The 18,819-nt window shown below is 37.8% G+C and overlaps 1 protein-coding gene across 4 annotated transcripts in view; it reads right to left on the bottom strand.

Moving 5' to 3' along the window:
• tspan11 (tetraspanin 11) overlaps positions 1-10,180 on the bottom strand; it is a 343,309-nt gene extending 333,129 nt beyond the window's left edge. For 3 of the 4 annotated variants that reach the window (XM_028810166.2, XM_051923125.1, XM_028810184.2), the window contains exon 1: positions 9,879-10,016. The gene's annotated coding sequence lies outside the window, so the exon portion shown is untranslated. The other variant, XM_051923121.1, reaches the window with a different exon arrangement.
• Positions 10,181-18,819: the final 8,639 nt, after the last annotated feature.

Below are 18,819 nucleotides of genomic sequence, written 5' to 3'. Positions count from 1 at the left end.
AATGTATACATTTGTATTGTTTTCAAAATATGTCTTGTATGCTTTATTGTTTTAAAGCTAATCTTTTAATTTTGTCACGTTTTCCCGAGCTAATATTTATGTTTATTTTTTTTTATTTACAGTATTATTTTTACCATTGTTTTGAATGCTTGCTCCACATTGCTTGTGGATTCAGTACATTGTCTCAAGCCTAGTAAGATTAAAAACTGCATAGGGGGCAGCAAATACGCCATGCCTCATAAGGCAATGTTTAATGCATTATCCCTGTGTGCGTTTTTTTGAGAAACTGATGCAGCAGCACTTTTGATAACTTCCATCCATTATCCAACCCGCTATATCCTAACTACAGGGTCACGGGGGTCTGCTGGAGCCAATCCCAGCCAACACAGGGAACATGGCAGGAAACAAACCCCGGGCAGGACGCCAGCCCACCGCAGGGCGCACACACACACACCAAGCACACACTAGGGACAATTTAGAATCGCCAATGCACCTAACCTGCATGTCTTTGGACTGTGGAAGGAAACCGGAGTACCTGGAGGAAATCCACGCAGACACAGGGAGAACATGCAAACTCCACACAGGGAGGACCCAGGAAGCGAACCCGGGTCTCCTAACTGCGAGGCAGCAGTGCTACCCACTGGGCCACCGTGCCGCCCCTTTTGATAACTTGAAAAAGTTAAAAAAAGATAAAAAGTCACTTACCTAGAAATAAATGCAAAAGGAAAGGAATTATGTAGGTGTTATGTAAGCACAGAGTAAACAAATATGTATTCTGTATTTAAGTTAACAACAAATAAACCTCACACCAGCATTATCTGCATATTAAAATGATTCAATATTTCCCTGCACTTTAATTGATCATCAAAGCTCCAAACCTGATCTCCACCATGATCCAAAGCAGCCAACAATTTTGGCTTTAGACTTCAACATAGATTTTATGAAATGTGAGAGTTTAAGAAATGTGAACTTGATTAGCCATAGACTCTCCACAGGCAACAACTAACAACAGCACATTAATTAATGGTATTTTTTTTTTAATCACTCGAGTTGGACTCTGCTGTCAATTACAGGTATTTCAACCACTACAAACCTATCTGGGCTGTTTTTTTTAAGTAAAAATATTGTAAAGTGGTATTAAAATCATGTATTTATAGTACTCTCCCAGAAAATGTAATTGCATTCTGTTATCACTGTTATTTTTTTTAATATGACTCACTGTTACAAAATTATTTAATAAACAAAAGTGTAATAAATTATTTTATTATGGTAAGATAATAATAAAAATTTTCCTGTGTACAGCTATGGCTTCTCTCCTTCTTGATTAACTGTGGGGATGTGGGGCTGGATGGGTGTATTATTTTGTATTGATGTTTTCAGGGTTATGTGTGATTTGCTGTAACTAATATTTGCGTATTTGCTTGATAAAAGTTTGATAACAAGAAAATATATACATAAAACTTTCAAAAGCTCCAAGTTCAATTTCTACATTTTCTACGTTGTTATCTAGCTAGCACTTTGGATATTTTTGTCTGTGTTTTACCTGCCTTCCTGTGATCCGAAATTCTAACTTTTCATATTGCTTCTGTATTATCACCTAACCCCAAGATATCACGTAACCTATGAGAATGTACCATTGCAACACATTTCTCACAACCAGCCAAATATCGCAAAGCTTCAATTCAACAAGGCATTCACTGTGGCTGATATACATAAAATTTTCTGAGAAAATAAGGCACAGCTGCCAGGAAATTCTTCTAATAAAAAAGAAGGATGCTGAACTCTTTTGAATGTATTTTAAGAGTGAGTTTCACAAAATTTGGATGTTTTTTGGCCTAAAATCAGACATGCTTCCAAGTGCCACTGTATTTTATAAAGCGTGCATGATGATGTGGGGTGGGCAATATGGCCAAAATGTTACCATGGTTCATTTATATCACTTGCTATCAATACGTATTGATAATTATTATATTAATTTCCTGATGCTCAATTTTAAGTCTGACTAGTACTTTGAACCCAGAAAAAAACAAAAGGCTTATTTTAAAGTAATTTATCATTATTTATTGAATATAAATAAGTAAAAAAATATATACATTTTGAAGAATTTTGGCAATTATTATAATAACCAACAACTGCATGAAGGTAAACATGATATAAGACATTTATCAGATTTTATGGAACTTACCAGATTTATGTTCTGCAGTTACTGATCTTGTGGCTAGACCGTGTCAACTTAAAGACATTTAACGGCTGTGTGCTGACCCTTCATCACTACCCTATTTGCCCTCTGTTTGATGACAGCCAATAGCATAATGCCTGATGGAGCACGCACTGTTCAAAGGGTTAGCAGATATATCAGGTTCAGTCAAAATCTCTGCCCATTTTCCTTCCCCCTTCTACTTTGTTTGTCCCAAGGAGGAAATCTGCCTTTTTACGGAAGCTCTTTAAATAAATGAACAGGCAAATAAGTAAATAATTAAGTAGAAAATATACACATGCATTTTGGTCTAAACACAAACCAGAATGACTATACAGCAAGAAAATTAAAAAGAAAGAAAAGTTCTGACTTGGCTCTCAGTCATAGTGAGGCATTATGCAGACATATTGCTGTGGGTATAAAGGATCCCCATTAGTGTTTCTTGACACACATCTGCTGAATATTTTATTGGCTGAAACTACTCCATGTCAGTGTGTCAGAGAGAGGATGTGAAGCATTGTTCAGAATGGCACTCAGTTTTGTTTTAATTCTCTCATTTGCTACTATCTCCAGGGGGTCCAGAATGTGTCCTATAACTGACCTTGCCATTATTAATTAGTCTGTTGATTCAGTTGGCTTCTCTTGAAATGATGTAACCAACCCAGCACACCACAGTGCAGTACATTCCACTGGCCATCACAGAGTTATAGAAGATGTGAAGGATGTCACTTTCTACAGTACATTAATGGATGTCCGTCTCCTAAGGAAAAAGAGCATACTCTGCCCTCTTATACAGTTTTGTGTTCCGAGACCAGTCCAATCTGTCATTAATGTGGACTCCCAAATCCTCTATACCCACTTCCTAAATAGTAACAGGACACGGAGTCTGGTGGGGTATAAGTCAATAACCAGTTCCTTGGTTTGCTGATGTTAATATGTAGGCAATTCTCTTTGCACCAAGAAACTAATTTCTCTATCTAACTCCTGTACTCTGTGTCATCCCCATCATCAATACACCCAAAAGTGCAGAATCATCTGAGAATTTCTTCAAGTTATTTTTTCATTTACATTTAGACTAGAAATAGTAGACTGTAAACTGTCTCTGACTTTGGGGAGCTTTGTGATTAAGATGCAAAGTTGCTTTCTGTACTGAAAACACAATCTGTGGGAGTGGCTAGTGTCAGAACAGTCATTCTGGTAAACAATTTTCCACTAGAAAAGACGATACAGCCAAACACAGTTAATATATTTTGGTCACGATGATAATTACTGCAAAATATAATAACTAATAACTGATGTACTCCACAGAAAGAGAAAGATGACATTTCAATTAAAATACAATGTAAGATAATGCATAAATATTTACAGTATATGGATACATCAAAATTGTATTTATTTGAACAAATAAATCTGAAAACAAAAATGATGTGATATTCATATTCTTATACAGTTATTTTTATCTGTATCAACCTAATATTTCCTTTAAATAACTTAAAGGTGATATGGAGAAAAATATCTGTAAAATATATTATTAAAGTACATACTATATCTTCCTTCACTTGTGAACCTGTACATGTGTTTCACTAGAACTTCTGTCTGGCTGTACTGTTTGTGTTTGTGGACTGACTTAAAGACCTTGTCTTAATCTTTGCAACATAGGACATAGAGGATTGAGGAATACAATTTTGGATTAAAGTGATTAAAGTCTTTTTTTCACATGATGCAAAAATATGAAACTTTTGTTTGTAGCCTCCTTTGTGTTATGTTTACCCCAGGAAAAACAAACCAAAAACATTCAATATTTTTCAACATGAAAAAATATTATTTCATGTAGCACAAACATGTAAATACCAAAATGTAAACATAAATACAGTTGAAAAGGTATGTCTAGTGTTCACTGTTGTACTGATGCAGATTTAGTACACATCCTTTGTGCAATACGTTTTGCGACAGTCACCAGTACACTGCCCGATGTTGCATTCAGGACAATAGAAACACATCACTTTGACCACTTTTCTTATATTTTTTCCTGTTAGTTGTACTAGAAAGGGTAGAATATCAGTACCTGACCTGTACAATTGATGCACTACCACTTGAAACTGCCTTTACAGCTTTTCATTTGCCATAGAGTTTTTGTGGACATTGATAAGTTACCTTAGATAGTCCATAAAATGGCAGAAAGCATACAGATATTCATGGTTTTTTTTTTCAGCAATCATTTCACCCACTAAATGGCAGCAGAATACTGTCCCAAGACTTACTTGGGCTTAATACTATAAAGAACTAGCAAAATACCTGCGCTTCGCAGCGGAGAAGAAGTGTGTTAAAGAAGTTATGGAAAAGAAAAGGAAACATTTTAAAAATAACGTAACATGTCAATGTAATTGTCGTAAGCTTATTTTAGTATTGAGAGTGAATTTGATGATTGTAACAAAAAGGCAGGAGTCACCAACAGGAAGACATGAAGCAAGGCCAACAATAACAGGCTTGAAGCGGTGGAGTAAAGAAGAAGGGAGCAGTGAGCATGATGAACAGCTGAGGAAAGTAAGGAAGTGAGTGCGGAGGCTCATGAGCGCGGGATGTCATTAATGTATATAGGCAGGGAGCCAACCACGTGGTAGGTGCAAGGACAGCGGCCATGTGGAAAAAGGAAGAGGGACCAGGGGTGGCCCTTGTGCATCTCTGCCGTGAAATAAATCGCCTGTTAATGGAAATAAGGAATGAAACCACCAAAAGGAAAAAGAAGAAGTTATTTTCTAAAGTTTGTTATGGGGCACAGCGCAAAATGAAATATACTTAGCATTTGTAAGTACAGTGTAAAGGATGAGCATGGGAAATTTGGGCTTCCTATGTATATTGGAAGCTGCAGAAATAGTGAGGAGGGGTTTCCCCTATCTATATATACAGTTTAGGGGGTACACCCGTTTTACCCCCTTGAGTGTTGCAATAGGACATGAAACATACCTAACTGTTGTAAGTATACTGGAAAGAATGAGCATGTGCAATTTCAGCTTCCCACCTATATGGAAAGTGGGAGAATTAGTGATGAGTCAGTGAGGGCTTTGCCTTTTATATGTATAGATATCATTACACATCACCCAGAGCCTGACTCAGGTTTAACTGTATTTGCATAGAATTCCAAACCCGTGTGACACTTGGCATTCAGTCGAGGAAGTTGAATGACAGCACACTATTTTAGGCCAAATATAACAACACTTAATCAATAAGAATGAAGACATCTGGACATGCCAGATGCTGTACCTGGATTAGCAAGAAATATGCTTGTTTAAGGCCCTGTCCAACTGCATGATGTCTCTGACAATTAACAGTCACAGATTTCATTTACATAGTTTAGCAAGGCAGAAGCACTCATGGCACGTTCCAGTAACTGCCAGACATGCAGGGGCAGGCTTGTGTGTATGTAAGATCTAGCAACTGATGAGCAATCTCTCTGGAGTACAATGCATATTAAGTAGTTATGTGGAAAATTGAATGCTTATGTTTTGGAATGTAACTGTACATAACATACATACATTATTAGTACATACAGAGTCTATAAAAAGTGTTCCCCCCCCCCCCCTTGAAAGTTTTCTCATTTTATTGCTATACAATTCAGCATCACAGAGGATTTAATTTGTCTTTTTTGGTATTGATCAACAGAAAAAAAATCTTCAATGTCAGACGAAACAGATCTTTAAAATGTGTTCCAAAATAATTTTAATTATAAAACACAAAAGAATTGATTGCATAAGTATTAAGCCCTTGAACTCAATATTCAGAAGATACAACGTCAGCAGCCATTACAACTTTGGGTCTGTGTGCATAGGTCTCACTATCAGCTCTGTACATCTGCAGAATAAAACGTGAAAACTTCCAAAAAGGGTGAATGCTTTTTATAGGAAATATAACTATCCCTTTTTGCTAGATTAGTCCTTATAAAATGAGCCCTTATTTATGTAGTTGGGTGGTTTAGCAATAAATTCACATCAAAATATTTATGTTTAAAAATGCACATTATGCAAATGTGCATTTGAATTTTTTAGAACCATACACAGTATACAGGCAAAACATTTACTTGCTATGTTTTTAGTAAATTTTGTACACAATTAAAACATGTCTTTCACTTCTGCAGCTTCACTGCAGTTGAAACAGAGGTACATTTGTTCCAGACTGAATGGTGTTATGACTTCTCAATTTTTTAGTAATTCTGTGTACAGTTTTGGAATTTTATGTTATTGTTTTGTTTAGTGTATTATTTAATATTATTTCATTTCCTGATTTCTCATTTCCATTTTTTTCTTTGTTTTCTTTTTAGCCCGTCACTATTTTTGTCCCATATTATGGCTGTAGAATGAAGTATACATTAGCTATACTCCCTTCCAGTCATGTGACGTATTCATTGTGTCACCCCTAGAAAAGACAACAGCACGCATAGACTTGTATCCAAACTTTTGGATTATAATAACAAAAACTCTGCTTGATACATTGATGTTGGTTAATTAGAGAAAGGAGTTCTTAGTGACATGTAGGACCTTTACTCTGTTGTTTTTATCTACAATTTTTGTCTCATGATTTTGGTTTGGATTGCTAGTTAGGTTTATTTCCTGGTTTAAAACTTTGTTTATTTAACAACAAACCTATGTTTTTTGTGCTTTACCTATATTTCTGTTGGTGTATCATCCCCCATCTCTAGCTAATGCCTCAGCCCTGTGACACCAATTTCTGCCAGCACTTCCTCTGTCCAGAGATCCACCTATCATAGTTGAAATGAAATGCAATTATTATTATTTAATGCATATGCCCACCCATTTCTAAACCTGATCAATCCAATACAGTGTAATGAAAGTCTGTCCAGGAAACACAGGGTGAAAGATAGGAATCAGCTTTGAATAGGTCACCATTTCATCACAGAGCACACTGCTACACACACCTTTGAACTACCAAAAACACATGTCTTTGGAATATAATTGGAGAAACACCCAGACAGATCTGAAGTAAATGTACTTTGGCCTGGTTGGATTTGAACGCAGGTGCTGTGAGGCAGAAGTACTATCCACTGGGGCACATTATTACCCAGACTGTAATGCAGTCAATGCTTTTTGGCAAATTATCAAATGCAAAGTAAGCAATATTATAGCACGTTGCCGCACCCACCACATGACAAACCAACTCAGGATCCCAGATTAGGACCCGAGTGCAGCCATGCAACAGGTCTCACCTCAGCACCACACAAGTTCAGATGGAATGGAATATTTGCTATAAATTATATTTAATAATGCACTAAACTTTGAATAACAGACATCAAGACTAACAAAAAATTTAAAACTTTGCTACACATGAGCATTATCAACAAATATAAAATACCAGTGTAGCAATCAATTGAAGTAGGTCATTCTTTCCTAATGAGACAAAATGAAGAGGTTTATTTACTCTCCATTTCCACTTTAATTTAGATTAGTATTGATATATTTTGTCATTTACTTATAATATTCATTTGTAGGCACTTTAACAACCTACTCTTCGGTAAATTAAATAAGTGAGTATAACTAATATATTAATCTCATGTCATTAGGTAGCATACACTCTAGCTAGCACTGCTCCAGTGACCCTTAGTGTGTAGTTTGCAAATTTACCTTATGCTCATGTCAGTTTCTCAAAGCACACTGGTTTCCTATAACATCATTAAGAGATGCATATTAGATTATGTAACAGTGTGCATGTGCTTATTCTAGGATAGATGCCACTCTTGGAAAATTGAAACTGGATTGATGGATGCTTCTTAAATAATAACAATTCTTGTCAGTTTTTACAAGTTTCACCTCATTTACTTTTTGTTTATTTGCTGCATATTTACTACATTTTAACATTAAGCCATCACGAGTAGACAAAGTAGCTGTTTGATCAAATTAATTTTTCACATTTGGTATGAAGATTAATGCATGTGAAAAATGACTTAGCATACTGTATTCCTTACTGATTACTGGAAAAAGTATAAAGAAATATAAACAGGTAATAGCCTGATGGCACAGTTCCCCGAATTAGAATCCTACATTTGGTAATTGCCTGTGTGGAGTTTGCATGCTCTTTCCACGACTGCATGGATTTTCTCCCCCCTTCCCAAATATTTGCATGTTAGATTAACTGTTCCTAGGTAAGTGTCAAATGTAGGTGTGTAAAAGAATGTGCCCTGTGATGGACTGACACCTTTCCCAAGATTTTGTCTTGCTTCAGTTCAAATGCTACAAGGACAGGTGTGGCTTGTACCCCTGAGGTGGATAAGCATATTATATAATGAATGGATGGACTGAAGGCACAATAATTTTACAAAGATTTGTGGCACTTGTCAATGTAATACAACAACATGTTTTTGCAAGGTACAGTCAATCCATACATTTTTTAAAATTTTACACACGTTTTCGTAGCCCCCATTCAGCTTATGTGTTGTCTTGAGCCAAATGCTACCAAGAACTCCCTGCAGCCCTGAACTGAATTAATTGATCTCAGAATGGAATATACAAGTTCCATAACTGGTGGAACAAGGTGCAGTGGTAACACTACTGCCTCATAGTAAGGAGACTGGTGTGAGTATAGTGTGCTTCCTGTATGTTTGCATGTTCTCCCTATCCCAGTGTGAATTTTCTCACTAATCGGCACAAATCCAAAACTCATGCAGGTTAGGTTCATTGGCAATGCTAAACTAGTCCTTATGTGTGTCTGTGCAGCGGTTGTTCGTGGCTGGAATAGGAATCTTCCACTCTGGATAAGTGGGTTTAGAAGATGCATGGACGAAACTTCCATAATCCAGCATTTTTCAAAGCCTTCTGGCTAATGGAAGACAATAGTTAAAAAAATCACACCCTCATTATGAATGGTCATGCAACTAGATTATTACACTTATCAAGATATAATTTTGCTACATGTTGCCAACCGATTTAACTCCGTACAGTGACGTCATTCATTACGCAAATCTGCAAGTTTCACTCAGTTGCTAGATTTACATTTACATTCATCCATCCGGTTTTTTACATCAGGTTCGAGGGCAGAACATAAATGCTGACACAGCACTAAGGGACAAGTTTTCTACTTGCTCCGTGGACTAACATGGGACTGTGAGATGGGCTGCACTAGTAACATAAAGGAAAAGCAGTACACGAACCGACAGCGCAAACCCTTTCTGAAGTTTAAAGTAAATAGTGTTTTTGTTAAGTTTATTCTTTAGAGTCTAAAGTTTAGACTAACACAATACAGAAACCGCAGCGAACAGCAGCAATTACAGCAACAATGACAAAACATCCCGGATAAAATCACAACGAGCACTACACTTGCACTTTGATGGCGTTAACCGCTTTCTGCCTAGCAGCTCTGGAGTCGACGGTGGACTCTATGTGCATGCAAATGCATTTTTCAACTGAGCGGCCATCGTGCTTAACAATAACAACAAAGAACATTAGCTTTTCTCAAAATTATCATTCATAAACCTAAACACTCTGAATAGGCATTCTTGTAATCAAAATAAAATAAAGTTATATTGTTTACGTCAACTCAGTCAGTGCTCTTTTCCCAACAGAACAGATGCAAGTTTCTGCGCAGCACATCAAAGACAAGGAGGTCTGAGGCTCATGCGCAACATCTGCCTCGGAATCGGAGAAACCGCTACTCTCAGCACTCGGCCAGCACTCACCGGAGCAGGGCGACACTCTGGAAAGAAAGAAAGGAAGTCAACCACACCGTTTCCTTACTTGAGTCGTACGGAGATTCCAGCAGCGGCAACCGCTAGTTAGAAGCTCAATTGTGTCCTTTGACGGTGAGAACACAGAGAGTGAGGTTACCTTCAGGTCACAAGAAAACTGACCAATCGCTTGCTCTCAGGCCGCTGCGGTCGCAGTTGGGAAAACTTAATCTGTCGTGAAGGTTCTTTGGAAAAACATCGCGTCAATAATTGATAACATTTGCAAGTCGGATATTATTGTTTGGTTTTGTTTAACATACGTTATACAAATGAGAAGCACGGTAGTCTCGCAGCTATTTGGACATTTGTTCCAAACCCGGCCAGTGACCCACCTCCAGGGATTTTGCATGGGTGCTTATTTAATTGTGAGTAGAGTGGCGGTGTGCGTGAGAGTGCCCAGGTTCGGTTCCTGCCTTGCATCCAATGCTGCTAAGATAAGCAGAACGTCCCGCTAAAGTGCTTGGATGGATGGTCGTTATTTAAATGTTACTTTCATATCTAGTGTCACATGGAATCCAACTATGTTTTTTTTATTTATATTCACGCCATCTGTGTTTCAAACTAATATTCGTCCATTTGCATGATAAGCCTAATGAGGATCATCATCACAAGGGCTGTAGGAACCAACTCTGGACAAGCTGCCATTCTAGTATTGTCCACTCATGCTCCTTCACTTATTCTCAGCCAGTTTAGATTCACCAGTTAATTTTACACTGATGCTGTTAGTAAGCTGGGGGAAAACTGGAATACTGGGAGAAAATCCACAGATGACTAAGCACATATGCAAACTACACACAGTAGTGTCCAGGCTGAAATTTGAACCCAGCTCTAGAAGACAGGTATATTTTTCCATTTCAGGTCTGTAGCCACACTCATTCTTGGCCACTCAAAATAACGGTATCCTGTCCAGGCAGGGTAAGAACCAACCTTGGATAAAGGTGGCAGTTCAAATACAGGTCAACTCATTCATACCTAATGCTTTATGTTTCTTGTTATCCACACTTAACATCTTAACTAAAAAATCACATATTGATAAGACTCCACTATAAACATTAGCAGCTTTGAATTTGTAATATAGTGTTATAGTTTTGAGTGAAACAGCCTGAAACATTTGAGTGGTACATTCATTATAAATGTTGGCACATGAAGTAATGCAGCACACTTTCAGGTTTCATAATAATAATAATAATAACATTCCTTGTAAGTTTACAAATTTACACCAAATTGTGTTCAAGAAGGTCTCTGAATATTCCTACTGATAGATCTAAGCATTGGACTAATGCTGGCATGGATGAGGCGCCAATACATAATGGTACAAGAACATGGGAAAGGCTCTATATAAATAAAAAATATTATTATTGATATTACATGCACCCACACTCATTTATAAAGGGCTAATTTAGAGTTGCCAGTTAGCCTACCCTGTATATCTCTGGGCTGTGGAAAAAAACTGAGGTAGCTAAAGGAAAACAAAAAACTCACATAAATGCAAGGAGAACATACAAAGACAGACTTTACCTGGTTTAATGTTTTATAGACAGTGTAGCATAGTGGTTAGAGCTTTGGACTTTAAACCCTGAAGTTGTGGGTTCAAATCCTGCCCTTGACAGTGTGTGACCTTGAGCATGTCATTTCACTTGTCTGTGCTCCAATTTGGAAAACAAAAGAAAAGTAACCAGTTGTAACTGAAATTTGTAAATCACCTTGGATAATGGCATTGGCCAAATTAATAAGTAATAATATCCCAGGACTTGGGCTGCACCACTCTAATACCAGATAACCTGCTGAACTCTAAAAATATTTAAAGCATTTATTATAATAAAGTAACAATTAAATCTAATGAAAATGCTAGATAGTGCCATATAAAAGTACTTTTAAATGTGTAGTTTTTGTTAAGTTAATGGTACACTAATTTATTATTTTATAGTGTTTAGTAATATTAGGCATAACATTAATGCAGTAGGAGTGTTATTTATATTTTGAAAGATGTGGTAGTATTACCCTGCTTAATGCACTTGCTCTAACACTATTACTATAGACATCTGTTATTTTTAGCCGCTGTATTAAATTATGCAATATAATCATATCTTCAATATAAAATATATTTTTGCAGAGCTGGCAATGGAGAGAATGACTACAGGCTGTTGAAATTACTGCAAACAATGATTGTTTACTTAAACATGAGTATCAGATCTGTATTTATCTACCCAACTACCCTTTCTCTGCTTTACTGCCTCTATGGTTTGCCACATACAACACTCTCTAACTGGGTTAAGTTCACCAGGCATATGAAATTCAATTATAACAATATAGTCTAAAATTTTCTTGTATACATAACTAACCAAAAACATACACACTTAAATAAATGAGGAATACAAATATCTTAAAACAAGTGGAACTACAGAGGTGTAGTCTTTGATGTGATTAATGTAATTGCAATCATTTCATGCTTAAGGTGTTAAATAAATAGGCTGAGACATGCTGGGATTCTACCTGAGATACTTTGGTCATCTGGAAGAGACAGTAAGTACAGTTTCACTGACATTGCACTTATATACAAATCCATGGGACTAGATGATAGGGTCTAGTGAGGTGGTGTACAGAGAGTCAAGGACAGGTCCCGGCACTGAATCATGAGGCAATTCTATGCTTGCCAGATGTGCTGCTGACATCTGTCCTCTAAGGGGCATATGGTAGGATCTGCCCGAGAGGTAGGATTCAAATCATCTGAGAGGCAGTCCCAGTAATGCCAAGGTCAAAGAGGGTGGATCTAATGGTTAAATTTGTCCAAAATGGAGAAAAGATCAAGGAGAATACAATGTGTCAACAGCTGTAACATGTCAAAATGTATACTATCTTGGTGTAATGGCCCCTTTTGAAGCCTGACTGATTAGGATCAGGTAATTATGTAGAAAGAAAGAAGTGACTTGGTTAAACAGTGTGGTTTGGATAAAAGTAGAGGAGAAAGAGTGGTCTGTGATTGCCTACTTGAGACTTCTAGAGTGTTGGCTTGTTGTGAATTGGAGTAATTAATGTCTGTTTAAACATACTGTAGTAGGAAAGGTGCCTATGTTAAGTGAGGTGTTGATGATCTGTATGAGTATAGAAATGAGTGATTGAGAGATATCTTGGACGAGTCATGACAGAATGGGATCAAGTTGACAGGTAATGGGGTCACTCAAGAGGAGGTTGGAGACCTCCATAGTGGAGAGCAGTCTGAAAGTGAAAAATGTACTGTGCTGTGTTTAGGAGGGAGCAGGCTAATTGCAAGGGTGATGAACAAAGGTAGCAAATATATTGCAGTCAATTAGGTTGGGGGTGAAGGTGGTGGAGAGTTGAGGAGAGAGGTAAAAGTAGAGAACAACCTGATTTGGCTATAAATAATGATCACGTAGTATTGATGGGGGATTTTAATGTACACATTGATGTGGAAACTGCCAGTTTTAGCAAATGTTTTACTTATTTGTTAAATTCAGTAGAATTTTGTCAGATTGTCAAAGGTCCAACTCATAATCATAACCACACATTAGATTTAACTATAACTTACAAAGTTGAAATTCAAAATTTAAATATTACTCCATTAAATGAAGTTATTTCTGATCACTACTTAATTACATTTGATTTAGTCCTGCCCTTGCCAACGCACTCACAGATTAAAACAAAGACAGTGTACAATCTAGATTGTAATTCTGCTTAAAAATGTATAGATACTTTGAGAAAGTTGAGGGTAATTGTGGAAAACCATTTAGATCAGTTAACATCAAATGTAAACGTGGAAAACAATTTAGATCAGCTAACATCACATTATAATGTGACCTTGAGAGATGCTCTGGACACAGTGGCTCCCCTTAAAACAAAAGTGATCAAAGCACATAGAAACTCTCCCTGGTTTAATGAAAACACTCAAGCTCGTAAGTTTTCGCGCAGATGGAGAAAAACAAAGCTATATGTCTTTCAAATTGCATGGACAGAGAGTTTTAAAAAATATAAAAAAGCGCTCTTTAAATATCGCTCAGAATACTATTCTACAATAATAGATAGCAATAATAAAAATCCTCTGGTACTGTTTAGAACAGTGGCTAAATTAACAAATGGGAATTTAGATCTACAGTGCAAAATACCAACAGATATTAGCTGTACAGACTTTATGAACTTCTTCAATAAGAAAATTAAAAATATAAGATCCCAGATCTTAGCATCACAGTACAAACCGCATACTAGCTTAGCAGACCTTGTTTCACATTGCATTCAGCACTTTAGTAATTTTAATCCTGTAACTGTGCAGGAAGTCTTAACTTTAATTTCTAAAATGAAACCCACTACTTGTTCCCTAGATTCAGTGCCAACAAAACTAGTAAAAAAGTTCAATGGATGTTTTTGCAGTGCCTATTCTAAATATTATCAATAGTTCATTATTGCATGGCACAGTACCCGATGCACTAAAAGTGTCAGTCATTAAACCATTACTTAAAAAGTCAGACCTAGACCCACACATACTTAATAATTATAGACCTATTTAAAATGTACCCTTTCACTCTAAAATACTAGAAAAAGTAGTCGCCAATCAGCTTCAGTCACACCTTACGCATTACAATTTATTTGAGAAATTCCAGTCTGGTTTCCGCACTGGTCATAGTACAGAAACAGCACTAACGCGGGTTGTAAACAATATTCTGATATCCTCTGATGAAGGAAACTCCACTGTAATTATGTTGTTAGACTTAAGCACAGCATTTGACACCATTGACCATTCTATTTTACTGCACAGGCTAGAAAATGATGTTGGGCTTGGTTTAGTTCTTATTTATCAAATCGATTCCAATAAGTGCAGAAATGTGCTGACAGTACTCCATCATTATACACAGAAGTTCAATATGGTGTCCCGCAGGTACTGGGACCTTTACTGTTTTCACTTTATATGCTTCCACTGGGATCTCTCATTAGGAAACATAATGTTAATTTTCACTCGTATGCAGATGACACCCAGTTATACCTTTCATTTAGATCAAATGAAGTTTCTCCGATGTTGTCTTTAATTAGTTGTGTTAGTGAATTAAAGGAGTGGATGGATGAGAACTACTTGTCTTTAAACACAGATAAAACAGAGATGTTAATTGTTGGAGGGAATGACGCTGATCGCAACAATATTTTGTCATCATTTACCTCTGTTGGCATCACCATTAATTTTACTGAATCAGCCCGCAATCTAGGAGTTATCTTTGACTCTAGCATGTCATTTAAAGTGCACATTACAAAATTGTCCAAATCATGTTTCTTCCATCTTAAAAATGTTGGGAAATTAAGGAGTTTTCTAAATAGGCAGGATTCTGAGAAATTAATTCATGCATTTATTTCTAGTAGGATTGACAAGTGCAATTCGGTGTTTACTGGACGTTCAAACTGTTCTTTATACAGCCTCCAGTTAATCCAAAATGCTGCTGCAAGAATTATTACAAGAATAAGAATATACAAACACATCGCTGGGCGGCACGGTGGCGCAGTGGGTAGCGCTGCTGCCTCGCAGTTGGGTGATCTGGGGACCTGAGTTCGCTTCCCGGGTCCTCCCTGCGTGGAGTTTGCATGTTCTCCCCGTGTCTGCGTGGGTTTCCTCCGGGCGCTCTGGTTTCCTCCCACAGTCCAAAGACATGCAGGTTAGGTGGATTGGTGATTCTAAATTAGCCCTAGTGTGTGCTGTGGGTGTGTTTGTGTGTGTGTCCTGCGGTGGGTTGGCACCCTGCCTGGGATTGGTTCCCTGCCTTGTGCCCTGTGTTGGCTGGGATTGGCTCCAGCAGACCCCCGTGACCCTGTGTTCGGATTCAGCGGGTTAGAAAATGGATGGATGGATGGAAACACATCGCTCCAGTTCTTAAATCCTTACACTGGCTCCCGATTAAGTTTAGGGCAGATTTCAAAATCCTCCTTTTTAACATATAAAGCATTAAATGGCCAAGGTCCGGCTTACTTGTCTGAACTTATCATGACTTACAAAGCGGAGCGCACATTAAGATCTCAAGATGCCGGTCTGCTAATGATTCCAAGAATTAATAAAATAACAGTGGGAGGTCGAGCTTTTAGTTACAGGGCCCCTAAACTGTGGAATGGTCTGCCTGCTACTAAAAGAGATGTCCCTTCGGTCTCAGCTTTTAAATCCCGGCTGAAGACTCACTACTTCAGTTTAGCATATCCTGACTAGAGCTGCTGATTAACCGTACAGACTACATCTCTGTTGTTAGTCATTAGCACTAAAACATAAGTAACATGATAGTTATAATTTGTTACTAACCCTCACCTATTCTGTTTCTCTTCTCGGCACTCAAATGTGGCACTTGGTGCCACAGCCCACCTGCCAAGTTGTTTTGCCTGCCTAAGGTAAAGTCATCCCTGATGGAGGATTGCAGGAATCGTGGGGTAGAGGGGTCCTGTCATCGGATTGGCTGGCCCAGCGCTGTTTCATCTATGGAATGGCCAAATGGGGGAGGCAGCTTGATGGCTGAGGTCTCCAGGACTCTAAACAAATCCAAATCATATCATGTGATATCATCTACTGTTAAATTCTGCTCCATACTTGTAATTTTTAAATTATTTATACAGTATTGAGGATTTGTTCTGTTCTGTGTATTGTATTGTATTGACCCCCTCTTTTTGACACCCACTGCACACCCAACCTACCTGGAAAGGGGTCTCTTTTTGAACTGCCTTTCCTAAGGTTTCTTTCATTTTTTCCCTGCAAGGGTTTTTTGGGAGTTTTTCCTTGTCTTCTTAGAGAGTCAAGGCTGGGGGGCTGTCAAGAGACAAAGGCCTGTTAAAGCCCATTGCGGCACTTCTTGTGTGATTTTGGGCTATACAAAAAATAAATTGTATTGTATTATATTGTAACCTACGAGTGTCAGTAGTGTTGCCAATCCTGCACTGGAAGAAACTCAACTTGGCATATGTAGTGGGACACAAGAAGGATGATAAAAGAAATTGACCCTTCTCTATGTCAGCCTAGGTCTTTGATTTCTCCATTTCCTTTTCAGACAGCCATATGCTGGAAGGTTTTTTATGCGCAGACCTGGAGGAAAGAGAGAGGAATGGCATGCATTCAGATAAGGGAGAAAAAGCAGAGAGAACTGAGTGATGCAGATGTATTAGCACCTACAGCTTGTTATGTTCATTGCTCCCATGAATAGACAACAGCAACTCTGATCAGAAGAAAGAAAATACAAAAAATAGACAGAGGCTTTTTAAATCTATTCTGTTTTCAACCTACAAACAGTTACACTCCAAATTTAACTTTCCATAAACACAGTTCTTCCACTACATCCAAATTTGAAACTTTGCTAAACAAAACATGCCCAATTTCCCTCACCTCCCACCTACTTCTATTCCAGAAGAAATATTGATCAGTCTTGAGGACTCAGACAATATTTCTGTAATGTATAAAAACATTTTAAAGTCCCTTCCTTTCAAAAATCCCAGAGTACAGTGGAAAAAGGATCTTTTACTCAGCATTTCAGAAAAGGAGTGGAAGGCAGCCATGCATAGAATTCACCCTAGTTCCATATGCACAAAAACATTCAATTATTCAACTTAAAATCACACATATATGTCTTATTTAAAATTGTGCAAAATGTTTCCAGGGCAAGATCCAACCTACAAATATTGCAATCAAGCTTCTGCCTCATTGGGCCATATGTTTTGGGCATATGCCAAATTAACATCATTCTGGACCAACATCTTTAAATGCCTTTCAGGCAGCCTTGGTGTCACAATCCCTCCTAACCCATTAACAGCTGTGTTTGGTGTACTTCTAGATGGGCTTAACGTGGAGAAGGACAAACAAACTGTAATTGCCTTTACTTCACTATTGGCACATAGACTTATCTTGCTCAAATGGAAGAATTCTAACCCACTTCTTTTAAGTCATTGGGCAACTGATGTTATATACTATTTGAAACTGGAAAAAAAATTAAATTCTCACTTAGAGGATCTGTGCAAAACGTTTTTAAAACCTGGCAGGATCTAATCAATAACATTTTAGAATAGGCTGTGTCACACACGTGCGATTAGGAGGCATTCAAAGAGCCTAAAGGTGAGTGAACTATCGCGACATATGAGTTGGTCACGTGGTACTTACCTGGATCTCTTCTTTCCACAGAAAACCAGAAGAAAAATAATTACCTTCACTTCTGGACATAAAAATGGCCGCAACAACGTCACTTTCGGCCATCCTCAATGACATCACTTCCGGCGCTTACAGATCACATCACCTCCGTCTCACCTCGATGACGTTACTTCCAGTTCCTTTTCTTAACGTCACTTCCTGCCAACTATTTCCTGTTCCCATAATCCTTTTTGTATAAATCCACCATTTTCTCAAAGTAAAACTGTCAAATGTTCTTGTAAATTCAAAGACTTTGATCTCTTTATTTCTTATACAGTAATCCCTCCTCCATCGCGGGGGTTGCGTTCCAGAGCCACCCGCGAAATAAGAAAATCCGCGAAGTAGAAACCATATGTTTATATGGTTATTTTTATATTGTCATGCTTGGGTCACAGATTTGCGCAGAAACACAGGAGGTTGTAGAGAGACAGGAACGTTATTCAAACACTGCAAACAAACATTTGTCTCTTTTTCAAAAGTTTAAACTGTGCTCCATGACAAGACAGAGATGACAGTTCTGTCTCACAATTAAAAGAATGCAAACATATCTTCCTCTTCAAAGGAGCAAACAAATCAATAGGGCTGTTTGGCTTGTAAGTATGCGAAGCACCGCGGCACAAAGCTGTTGTAGGCGGCAGCTCACACCCCCTCCATCAGGAGCAGAGAGAAAGAGAGAGAGAGATAGATAGAGAGAGACAGATAAAAAAATCAATACGTGCCCTTTGAGCTTTTAAGTATGCGAAGCAC

This window comes from Erpetoichthys calabaricus, chromosome 1 (assembly GCF_900747795.2).
Source record: "Erpetoichthys calabaricus chromosome 1, fErpCal1.3, whole genome shotgun sequence".
NCBI lineage: Eukaryota > Metazoa > Chordata > Cladistia > Polypteriformes > Polypteridae > Erpetoichthys > Erpetoichthys calabaricus.
The sequence above is the reverse complement of the archived record's forward strand: the minus strand, read 5'-3'. Positions and strand labels throughout refer to the sequence as shown.